Source organism: Anomaloglossus baeobatrachus, chromosome 6 (assembly GCF_048569485.1).
Source record: "Anomaloglossus baeobatrachus isolate aAnoBae1 chromosome 6, aAnoBae1.hap1, whole genome shotgun sequence".
Lineage (NCBI taxonomy): Eukaryota > Metazoa > Chordata > Amphibia > Anura > Aromobatidae > Anomaloglossus > Anomaloglossus baeobatrachus.
Window position 1 is genome coordinate 549,862,632 of NC_134358.1, and position 12,077 is coordinate 549,874,708.

At 48.6% G+C, this 12,077-nt stretch overlaps 1 protein-coding gene and 1 long non-coding RNA gene across 3 annotated transcripts in view; one reads left to right on the top strand and one right to left on the bottom strand.

Annotated features, from left to right (window-relative positions):
* Window positions 1-12,077, top strand: part of GNGT1 (G protein subunit gamma transducin 1) — a 99,668-nt gene that overhangs the window by 14,501 nt on the left and 73,090 nt on the right. The gene's annotated exons all lie outside the window — the stretch shown is intronic.
* On the bottom strand, window positions 10,239-11,904 carry LOC142244597 (uncharacterized). The gene is made up of 3 exons (XR_012724600.1): window positions 11,833-11,904; window positions 11,590-11,747; window positions 10,239-10,929 (listed from the first exon to the last, which is right to left on the bottom strand). It is a non-coding gene; the product is annotated as an uncharacterized LOC142244597 (long non-coding RNA).

Below are 12,077 nucleotides of genomic sequence, written 5' to 3' on the forward strand. Positions count from 1 at the left end.
TTTTAGGTTTTGCATTCTTAATGGGACCCTCCCTTTTAGGGAAGTTGTAGGTTTACTATAATGTATGTACACAGTGACTGCACCAGCAGAATAGTGAGTGCAGCTCTGGAGTATAATACAGGAGGTATCACAGGATCAGTAATGTAATGTATGTACACAGTGACTGCACCAGCAGAATAGTGAGTGCAGCTCTGGAGTATAAATCAGGATGTAACTCAGAATCAGTATAGGATCAGTAATGTAATGTATGTACACAGTGACTGCACCAGCAGAATAGTGAGTGCAGCTCTGGAGTATAAATCAGGATGTAACTCAGAATCAGTATAGGATCAGTAATGTAATGTATGTACACAGTGACTGCACCAGCAGAATAGTGAGTGCAGCTCTGGAGTATAAATCAGGATGTAACTCAGAATCAGTATAGGATCAGTAATGTAATGTATGTACACAGTGACTGCACCAGCAGAATAGTGAGTGCAGCTCTGGAGTATAATACAGGAGGTAACTCAGGATCAGTAATGTAATGTATGTACACAGTGACTGCACCAGCAGACTAGTGAGTGCAGCTCTGGAGTATAATACAGGAGGTAACTCAGGATCAGTACAGGATCAGTAATGTAATGTATGTACACAGTGACTGCACCAGAAGAATAGTGAGTGCAGCTCTGGAGTATAATACAGGAGGTAACTCAGGATCAGTACAGGAAAAGTAATGTATATACACAGTGACTGCACCAGCAGAATAGTGAGTGCAGCTCTGGCGTATAATAATACAGGAGGTAACTCAGGATCAGTACAGGATCAGTAATGTAATGTATGTACACAGTGACTGCACCAGCAGAATAGTGAGTGCAGCTCTGGAGTATAATACAGGAGGTAACTCAGGATCAGTACAGGATCAGTAATGTAATGTATGTACACAGTGACTGCACCAGCAGAATAGTGAGTGCAGCTCTGGAGTATAATACAGGAGGTAACTCAGGATCAGTACAGGATCAGTAATGTATATACACAGTGACTGCACCAGCAGAATAGTGAGTGCAGCTCTGGCGTATAATAATACAGGAGGTAACTCAGGATCAGTACAGGATCAGTAATGTAATGTATGTACACAGTGACTGCACCAGCAGAATAGTGAGTGCAGCTCTGGAGTATAATACAGGAGGTAACTCAGGATGAGTAATGTAATGTATGTACACAGTGACTGCATCAGCAGAATAGTGAGTGCAGCTCTGGAGTATAATACAGGAGGTAACTCAGGATCAGTACAGGATAAGTAATGTAATGTAAGTACACAGTGATGGCACCAGCAGAATAGTGAGTGCAGCTCTGGAGTATAATAGAGGATTAGTACCAATAATATAATATATTTATATAATGTATATTTATGCTCAGTGGATGACATTCCTATTCTAATGACTTAATCCTCCTTAACACTAGAAGAATTGTCCATTTTCTGTTGTATCTGCTCTGTTGCGTGTCCTGTGTATTCCACCCTGCTTTATGTTTTCTCCTCCGTTCTGAGCCTGGCCTGGTTCCATGTTGCTGAGTTTGATGAAATATTTGGCTCGGGGGTTAATCTTTACCTTTATCAAGGTGTTCTATCAGAGGAAAGCGAGGAAATGAAATAATCAGGAATGTGGGAGTTCTACAAGTGAATACAAGCCGTGATGTGCGGAGGATCCCGGCCAGATCAGGGAACGCAGCAACTGGAAAGAACCAGATCTCTGTATGCGCTGAACACATTATATGTATTACAGAGCAGTTTCGTTTTTTGCTTCTCCTTTTTTGGGGGAATATTTCACTCACATTTAACCCAAGGGTGATCGATATCTGAATACCTGAGCAAACTTTATGAAATCTTCATGTTGGAAATGTTCACAAATGTTGCGCCGTTCCCCTCCCCTTGTGAAGTGATACTTTCTGAAGATTTTTAAAATCAAAAAAGTTAAGACAAACCCCTTTAAGGGCGAACATTTAACGGGGTTGTGCTGACTTATAAAAACATGGCTTCTTATTTCCATTCACAGTGCCACACAAGGTATCGCAGCTCAGATCCATTCACTTCAATGGGGCAAAACTATAATACCAGGTAGTGACTACTTTGAAAGAGCCTGGCTCTGGAGAAGCTGAGCTGTTGTTTCTGTTGCAGCTGAGAAGTTTCCTGCTTGAGTAACGGTGGAGAACTGTTTGTTGTGTTTTCCCCTGTTTCTTTTACCTTCTTTATGTTGTTTTATTGTAAATATGGCTTCTTTTTTCCATTCACACGTTAAGGGCGCAAACTTAAAGAAATTGGGCTGAAATAGAAAAACATGGCTTCTTATTTCCATTCACAGCGCCACACTTGTGGTATCGCAGCTCAGCTCCATTCACTTCAATGTGACAAAACTGTAATACCAAGTACTGACCACTTTTAAGAAGTCTTGCTCTCTGGAGAAGCTGAGGTGTTGATTCTGTAGCAGCTGAGAGTTTTCTTGCTTAACCAGCTGTGGAAAATTATTTGTTGTGTTTTTCTCCTGTTTATATTACCTTCCTCGTGTTGTTTTATTGTAGTGGTGAGACTATTGTGTTACTGGACTTCGCACTAGTCAGTATGAGTTTAGAGGTCAGCGAGGGCCTAGACATGTGATGACGCCCAGGGGGAAGGACCCATCTAGGGATGTTGGGAGTGCAGAGAGTTGAGTGTAACTCATGCTTTTACAAGATAAGAACCGTGTTCTTCCCATGCTATACATGTTTTTAGTTAGCTACTGAGACCCTCAAAAATTAGTAATCTGTGGGGGAACCAAGGAACAAATGATTACGTTTTCTGCTGCGCCACCACAGGGTAAACAAAGTATTATATGGTTGCCTTCAAAAACAGTGAGATGTCTATTTAATTTGTGGACTTTCAGGTCTTCCAGATGCTTATCGGAGTCACCCGTTGCTTTTGTTATAGTCGGATTGGGAACACATTAGGCATCTGCTTCTAAAAGCAGCAATCAGAGCTCGCTCTGTTCACTTCTGTATAACCGCTTAAACGCTGCAGTCAGTCTCTGACAGTGGCATTTAAGCGGAACTATTCTGATAGTACTTCTACTCCAGTGCTGATCCATTCTGTGGTCACTGGGGGCCACTGAAAGCTCCCATCACTGCCATCTTTGAACTCCCATGAAGCTCAACCTCAGGCTGAGCTTCATAGGAGTCTGTCATTTCTACTATATGATCCAATAATCTAGTATTGGATTGTATAGTACAAGTGAATAAACAATCACATGGTGCAAGTTCCCTAAAAAAAAATAAATAATAATAAAAAGCTTTTTTAAAAAATATTATTAACTAAAAATCCTAAAAATTTGAATCACTTCCCATCTTGCAATACAAAAATAAACATATTTGATATCATCATTTCTGCAAAAGTCAGATCTTTACATCTGGAGTAGAGAAAAAAAAAACCTTAAATGCTAAAATTGTTGTTTATTTGCTTTCTGCACCCAAAAAATGCAGTAAAAAAACTATCATAACTTTTAATGTGCCCCAAAATGATAGCATAAGTTCGCTGTAAAAACAATGCCGAAAAAAACAATTGCAGAACTGTACTTTTTTCATGTCACTTTGTGGACGAGAGAAACCCTGGTGAGCAACACAACACAAAGGATACACCAAGGTAACAATAAAAATGATGGCCCTGATGCTAAGGAGAGGGGTGCGGTATCATCACCTAACACTCACCTGAGGCTGATCCTTGCACTCCCTAACATCCCTAGATGGTTCATTTTCACCATGCGCCATCACATGCCTAGGCCCTCGCTGACCCTGAACTCACTCTGACAAGTGCGAAGGCCAGTGAGACTATAAAACAACACAAGGAAGGTAAAAAAGGGGAAAGACACAACAAATAGTTCTCCACAGCTACACAAGCAGAAAGCTGCTCAGCTGCAACAGAAACAACACCTCAGCTTCTCCAGAGCATGGCTCTGTCACAAGGAGTGTTGCACAAACTTCGCTGACTGTCATTGCGGCATTGGTCACGTCTGACAGATGTGGGCAGGATGGTGATAAACCAACGTCCGCAGCAGAATTATATTTCTTATTATTTTATTACTTTACTAGAAGGTGGCCGGATTCTACGCATCGGGTATTCTAGAATTTACGTATTGTGTAGTTCATGTATGATTTTTGTTATATATATATATAGATGTTGTTGTGTGTAGTTACCAAGTGTTTGTGTAGGGGCTGTACATGTTCTGGGTGTTGTCTGGGTGTGGCGGGGGGTGAGAGCGGTGTTGTTTGTGTGTTGCGTTGTGTGTGTTGCGTGTGTTGCGTTGTTTGTGGAGCGCTGTGTGTCTGTAGCATTGTGTGTGTGTTGCGTGGTTTGTGTGTGTTTTGGGGGGAGGTATGTTTTGTGCAGTGTGTGTGTTGCGCAGTATGTGCGTATATTTATGTATGCCGCGGTGTTTGTGTGTTGGGTGTTGTGTGTGTGCAGCGTTGTCTGTGTGTGTGGGTGTCTGTGTAGGGCGGTGTTTGTGTTTCCCAGTGTGTGTGTGTTGTGTAGTGCGCGTGTGTGTGTGTGTTGGGGGGAGGTGTGCACTTCCCATCGTGCTCCATCCCCCATGCTGCGCACCCCCCATCGTGCTCCATCCCCCATGCTGCGCACCCCCCATCGTGCTCCATCCCCCAATCTGCGCACCCCCCATCGTGCTCCATCCCCTAAGCTGCGCACCCCCCATTGTGCTCCATCCCCCATGCTGCGCACCCCCCATCGTGCTCCATCCCCCATGCTGCGCATTCCCCATTGTGCTCCATCTCCCATGCTGTGCACTCCCAAACGTGCTCCATCCGTCATGCTGCGCACTCCCAAACGTGCGCCATCCGCCATGCTGCGCACTCCCAAACGTGCTCCATCCGCCATGCTGCGCACTCCCAAACGTGCTCCATCCGCCATGCTGCGCGCTCCGAAACGTGCTGCATCCCCCATGCTGCGCACTCCCCATCGTGCTCCATCCGCCATGCTGCGCACCCCCCATCGTGCTCCATCTCCCATGCTGCGCACTCCCCATGCTGCGCACTCCCAAACGTGCTCCATCCGCCATGCTGCGCACTCCCAAATGTGCTCCATCCGCCATGCTGCGCACTCCCAAACGTGCTCCATCCGCCATGCTGCGCACTCCCAAACTTGGTCCATCCGCCATGCTCCGCACTCCCAAACGTGCTCCATCCGCCATGCTGCGCACTCCCAAACGTGCTCCATCCGACATGCTGCGCACTCCCAAACGTGGTCCATCCGCCATGCTGCGCACTCCCAAACGTGCTCCATCCGCCATGCTGCGCACTCCCAAACGTGCTCCATCCGCCATGCTGCGCACTCCCAAACGTGGTCCATCCGCTATGCTGCGCACTCCCAAACGTGCTCCATCCGCCATGCTGCGCACTCCCCATCGTGCTCCATCCCCCATGCTGCACACCCCCTATAGTGCTCCATCCCTCATGCTGGCCGCAGCATCAGCCTCTGTGCCCGCAGCATCAGCCTCTGTGCCCGCAGCATCAGCCTCTGTGCCCGCAGCATCAGCCTCTCTGCCCGCAGCATCAGCCTCTCTGCCCGCAGCATCAGCCTCTGTGCCCGCAGCATCAGCCTCTGTGCCCGCAGCATCAGCCTCTCTGCCCGCAGCATCAGCCTCTGTGCCCGCAGCATCAGCCTCTGTGCCCGCAGCATCAGCCTCTCTGCCCGCAGCATCAGCCTCTGTGCCCGCAGCATCAGCCTCTCTGCCCGCAGCATCAGCCTCTCTCCTCCTAGCCTACCCCAGCCTCAGCCTCCCCCAACATCAGCCTCTCTTCTCTCAGCCTCCCCCCTCCCAGCCTTCCCCAGGATCAGCCTCTCTCCTCCCAGCCTCCTGCAGCACGCCGTCCTCCTCTGCCGACACTCACAGATCCGATCGTATACACTCACACACACCCACACACACCCGATCGCATACACTCACACCCACCCACCCGATCGCATACACTCACACCCACCCGATCGCATACACTCACACCCACCTGATCGCATACACTCACGCACACACACATTGACGATATTACACATAGGCGCTCATACTCACAACATCCGGAGATACCACATGCTTCCGGCCATGTGATCCTCCGGCAGGTCCTGAAAGCTCACAGCACAGTATCGCCGCCGAGAAGCAAGCGATATCCCAGGATGTTGTGAGTGTGTGGATGTGATGTGTGTGTGAGGTGTGTGTGAGAGTGAGTGTGATCTGATGTGTGTGTACTCACCTGGGGCTCCGTGTCAGTTGGGGGAATGCGTGCGGGGGGCGGGGCCAGAGCGAGCGTGCATTGCGTGAGGGGGCGGGGCCTGCAGAGCCGGGGCGAGAGGCCAATCCGTGTGGGGGGGCGGGGCCATGGCGAGCCCAGCGGCCAATCAGCTTTGTGTCACCGTAAGGACACAATTTTGGAGCATGACAGACAGACAGACAGACAGAATAAGGCAATTATATATATAGATTGAAGTAATACAAATATACTGAATACACTTTACAGCTGTCTGTGGATTACCTTCATCCTGCCCAGATCCAGGAATTGTCTGTTTTTATTTTACTCCTAGCATTGCTCTGATGGTCATCCAACACTACCGAGTCCCCAGAGTACCCTAAAAGATGACTAACTTCGTACACTCGAGTACTATGGGTATGAAAAGGACGACATAGTGTTCCAACAGGACAACGACCTGAAGCACACAACGAGATTGGAGAAGAAACAGTTCAATGGCAATGAAGTAGAGGTGCGGGATTGTTGCCACAGTCCCCAGACCTCAACCCAATCCAACACTTGTGGGCAGAGTTGAAGAAATAGCTGTGTACACCCCCAAGTGAGCCGACCAGTATACAGCAACACTAGAAGAGAGCTGGGATCAGATATCGGTTGAGATATGCTTGTATCTGATCGAGTTCTCAGAAGGATTCAGGCAGTGTTGAAAGCCAAAGGGGGATTTACTAAATACTAACAAAATAATAACAATTTAAATCTAGATGTTTAGGAGCAAAACAGTAACAATGCAGCGACATGACAAGGATCTGTATAACTGATCATATGCTAAATAGTTGTAAGTCACATTTATGTATGAGACAGCCAAGATTATAGTACTTTCACATTCTGAGCTGTAGTAGATGGTGAGAGATGAAGCCTGAAAGTCAAAACATTGTTACCCTTTGCTCGTCGGTGTATATCAAAGCCTTGCTAGCCACAGCATTTCAGAGAAAATCATTGAAGAGCTGCCAGATTGAACAGCCGGCTGGGGACTATAAGGCTAGAACTGATTAGTCCGGAGCTGCACCAGGCCAGTTTCTCTCTGTATAGCTCTAGTTGATTGACAGGTCCTCTACTGATGTACACTGTAAGGCATGCCGATGATGAGGCGGAAGTGGGAGTGGACCCACAGGGGGCCCTGGACTTAAGGTACTGTCACACATAACGAGATCGCTAGCGAGATCACAGCTGAGTCACGGTTTCTGTGACACAGTAGCGATCCCGTTAGCGATCTCATTATGTGTGACACTTACCAGCGATCAGGCCCCTGCTGTGAGGTCGCCGGTCGTTGCAGAATGGACCAGGCCATTTTCTTCAAAGGCGATGTGGGGGTGATACTACTCACGCTACTCACCGCCGCTCCTATCACCTCCACGCAGCAACTGAGGTGAGTAGCGCGATCACCTGAGCTGTCACTGAGGTTACCCGCGGCCACCGCTGGATCCAGTGACAGCGGGTAACCTCAGTGACAGCAGCTGATCGCGCGGCTGTCTTCATTACCTGCGTGGAGGTGACCGGAGCGGCTGTGTCTGCTGCAGCTCCGGTCACCTCCATGCAGCAGAGCTGGATGCGACGCTGGAGCATCCTGGATTACGCCGGACATGGAGGGCTTTTTGGGGCTGATTAAAGTGGTGAACCAGGGTATATGTGTGTGTTTTTTATTTCTAATAAAGGATTTTTTCGGGCGTGTGTTTATTTACTGTAATTTACAGATTAATCATGGAGGGTGTCTCATAGATGCCTGACATGATTAATCTAGGACTTATTGGCAGCTATGGGCTGCCATTAACTCCTTATTACCCCGATTTGCCAATGCACCAGGGCAAATCGGGAAGAGCCCGGTACAGTCCCAGAACTGTCGCATATAATGTATGCGGCAATTCTGGGCGGCTGTTGGCTGATATTGTTAGGCTGGGGGGCTCCCCATAACGTGGAGCTCCCCATCCTGAGAATACCAGCCTTCAGCCGTATGGCTTTATCTGGCTGGTTTTAAAATTGGGGGGAACCGCACGCCGTTTTTTTAAATTATTTAATTATTTATTTCACTACACAGTATAGACACGCCCACCGGCTGCTGTGATTGGGTGCAGTGTGACACCTGTCACTCAGAGTGGGGGCGTGTCTCACTGTAACCAATCATAGGCGCCGGTGGGCGGGGAAAGCAGGGAATACGAAATTGTTTAATGGGCGGCCGGCTTTTTCAAAACAGTAAAAGCCGCCGGAGCAGTGTGAACGCCGTGCAGCGCCGGGGATCGGGGATCGGTGAGTATATGAGAGAGGGCTGCTAACTTCAGTAACTTAGGAGATTAGCGGTCACCGGTGAGTCCTTCACTGGTGACCGCTAATCAGGGCGCGACACAGACAGAGCCGCAGCATGACAATGAAGTCGGGTGAAGTTCACCCGAGTTCATTCTGACAGTGCGGCTCTGTCTGTGTCTGCTGTCATCTGCCATTCAGCTCTGCTACATGGCTGTCTGTGTCTGCTGTTAGCGGCCATGTAGCAGAGCTGAATGGCAGATGACATAGTAAAAACGCATCCCTATTCCTACACATTACACACGCTTGGCAAGTCAATAAATAAAAAAAAAAAAAAAAAGGTGCCCAATGCATACGTCACAGAACACATGATCTAAAGGATCGCACACAAAATTGACCAATTTAACATAGACTACTAACGCACGTGTGACAGCAAATGAACGACCAACGTGAAATCTCATAAGATCCCGTATGCAATCTGGGCGTGTCACATCGCAAATGCGATTGTACAACTAATTGCAACGTGTAAAGTGGGCTTTAGTGAAGCCTTAAGGCCCCTTTACACACTGAGACTTTCTAGCAATCCCACCAGCGATCCCAACCTGGCCGGGATCGCTACAAAGTCTCTGGTGAGTCGCTGGTGAGCTGTCAAACAGGCAGACCTGGCTAACGACGCAACAGCGATCCGGACCTGCAGAACGACCTAGCTAGTCATTGGGGACGTTGTAAAGCAGGGAAGGGAAGTCGCTAACGAAGTCGCTGTAAAGTCCCCTTTACACACTGAGACTTTCTAGCGATCATGCTGCACAGCGGGAAACAAAGGACCAAAGAATGGTCCTGACAATTTGTAGCGATCAGCAACTTCACAGCAGGGGCCAGGTCGCTGATGTGTTTCACACACTGCAATGTCGCTGGGGAGGTCGCTATTACGTCACAAAACCGGTGACGTTACAGCGATGTTGTTTGCGATGTTGCAGTGTGTAAAGCCACCTTTAGAAGACCTTGACTGCCCTACTGCAGAGGCTTTCTTCATATTGTCAGCAGAATCCCCCACCCCAAACCCCCCTTTTTCCCAACCGCTAATAAAAACACAACACCCTTCTTTGGATAAATTGGCCAAATCGGCCCGGTTTATTAACAAACATTATAACAGATAATAAATAACCATTTTGCCAATGCAAGGGCGGTTCTTGGAGCCCCAAAACCTGGCGGACACCAAATATTGTTACCAGACCATCCGGCATATTTTTGCCCCCAGCCGCGCCTACAAGCTCGGGGGCACCACCTTTGCCGGAAAACAGTGTCCCTAACCGACTCTCAGGGGACCCCACCCCTGGAGAGCCCCCCCAAGTCCGCCAGGCAATTACCATACCAGAATAAACAAAGGGGGGTGGTCCCCCATCTATCCGATGTACCACCCCCCACCCCGAATTTCCACCGACTCCAAGAACCCCCCTCGCCACCGCTCGCCGAAATGACTCGAACCCCAATATAAAATTAAATGAACCTCGACTCCACCGTCTTCTCCGACAAAGATTAAACATATATGTATAGGGCGGGAGGGCGGGACCTTCTCTAATGGTACCTCGCGCCGAAGTAGTGACCCCCCCTTTCTCCCTGGACATATATACAGCCCCCACCCTGTCCCCTCCCCTGGCCCTATAGATCCACCCCCCCTAAACTCTTGACCCCGCAAAAGCCCGCTCTTTCTACAGAAAAACATTAACCCCTTGCTGCCCTGCAAAGGTGAGTCATGGGTCACTACGCCCATGGCTCTGCCCTGGCTCCGTTCAGCCTGGATGGATGAGCACTTACCATGCATTTTTTGTGGCAATTTTGCCCTCAACAGAGCATCTGCACAGATTTCTAGTCCAAAACTGGCTCATGAGTACGAAGCCAAGACAGACCCGGGAGAAGCAGGTAAGACAGATTTGGAAGCACCAGGAAAGAGATCTTCTCTGAATCTAAAGTTCCCACGTGTAGCTCCTCAGGTTCAAAGTGTATAGGTTCAGACAAGAAGTTGAATGAAGTTCCCAGCAGATCTGGAGTCAAGGTGCACCATCTCAGAGAACTGAGTTTCTCCATACGATATGGACAAGGACAATGTCAACAAAGAGAGACTGTTTTCGCCAAGGATGGCCATTCCTACCAGCCCAAGGTAAGAGGGTCCCGTCCTCACAGGACAAGCATGGGTGAAGAAGGTCTTCTCCTCCACAGTAAAAAAAACAGACCCAGGGCTTGGTGATGTACTTGTCCTTGCTCAGACATTTGATACAATCAACCTGCATAAGTTCAGGAGTCGGAGCAGAAACTGGAAACTGCCAGGATGGAGCCAAATGCATAGGTTTCCTTTCACGTGATTCCTCCATGGAACGGGCCTAGAACCTGCAATTGACCAGGGTAGGCAATGAAATCAGATCAGTTAACATAGCGGGAATATCACAGCTGACCAATTCGTCCTTAATCCTCCCTAATAGACCGTCCCAAAAGGCGCCCATCAGCGCCTGATTATTCCATCCCAGTTCTGAGGAGAGGGTGTGGAGCTAAGCTGCATACAGACCCAGAGTCTGAATTCCTTGACGCAACTGCAGAAGAGAGGAGGCAGCAGAAGTGACCCAGCCCAGCTCATCAAAAACTGTCTGGAAGACCTCCAGGAATTCCAGGACATCAGTGGTAACTGGGTCACATCTCTCCTACAGGGAATTTACCCAGGTGAAAGCCTCCCCACCGTAATGCAACATCAGGAATGCCACTTTGGCCCACCCTGAAGAAAATTGCAGGATGCAATCATTGATGAACCCACGCCATTGCTTTGGGTCTCCATCGAAATGTGGAGGACCAGACAGACAAGTTCCGGATACAGATTCACAGACAGTAGGTGGGCCAGGATTTGACTTTATTGTTCTTGCATGAATGACATATCACGGCATAGTTCAGACAGAGGTGGACCCTCAGAGTCATGGCCTGAGCAAACTGTAACACACGCCGGTGATGAGGCAGCGAGTGGAAGTGGACCTAATGAACCATAGGGGGACCCAGGCTTACCTTGACGTGGGAGAGGCTTGACTAATCAATTACAGGGTAGATGCTTGATGCCATTCCCAGGGCAGTGTCCGGGACTGTGACAGCTGACTCCCAGGGCAGGAACGGGCTCAAGTACGGACAGGCAAAGTCTCTCGTGCTGACAGGTGCAGGTGGGATAGCTGGTATACACAGGACAGCAGATGAAGGCAAGTACAGATGGCACAGCAGATACTGACAGGTACGGATGGCATGGCAGGTACTTACATGTATGGGACATGGTTATGGGTAGCGGGAAGTGGATAAAAAGGACCTGACAACCAGCTAGCTAGACGAACATTAGCTGACTAACTGATTATGTTGCTCAGGCACCTCCCCTAATGGGAGGATGCCTTAAGTACTTGGTGCCTCTAAGTCATAGGCTGAGATGTCATCCGGAAATAGGCGCTACATATGCACAGGCCAGAGTTAGCACAAGACTCTGGTTTAATAAGAAGTTCTTGTAATCTGAT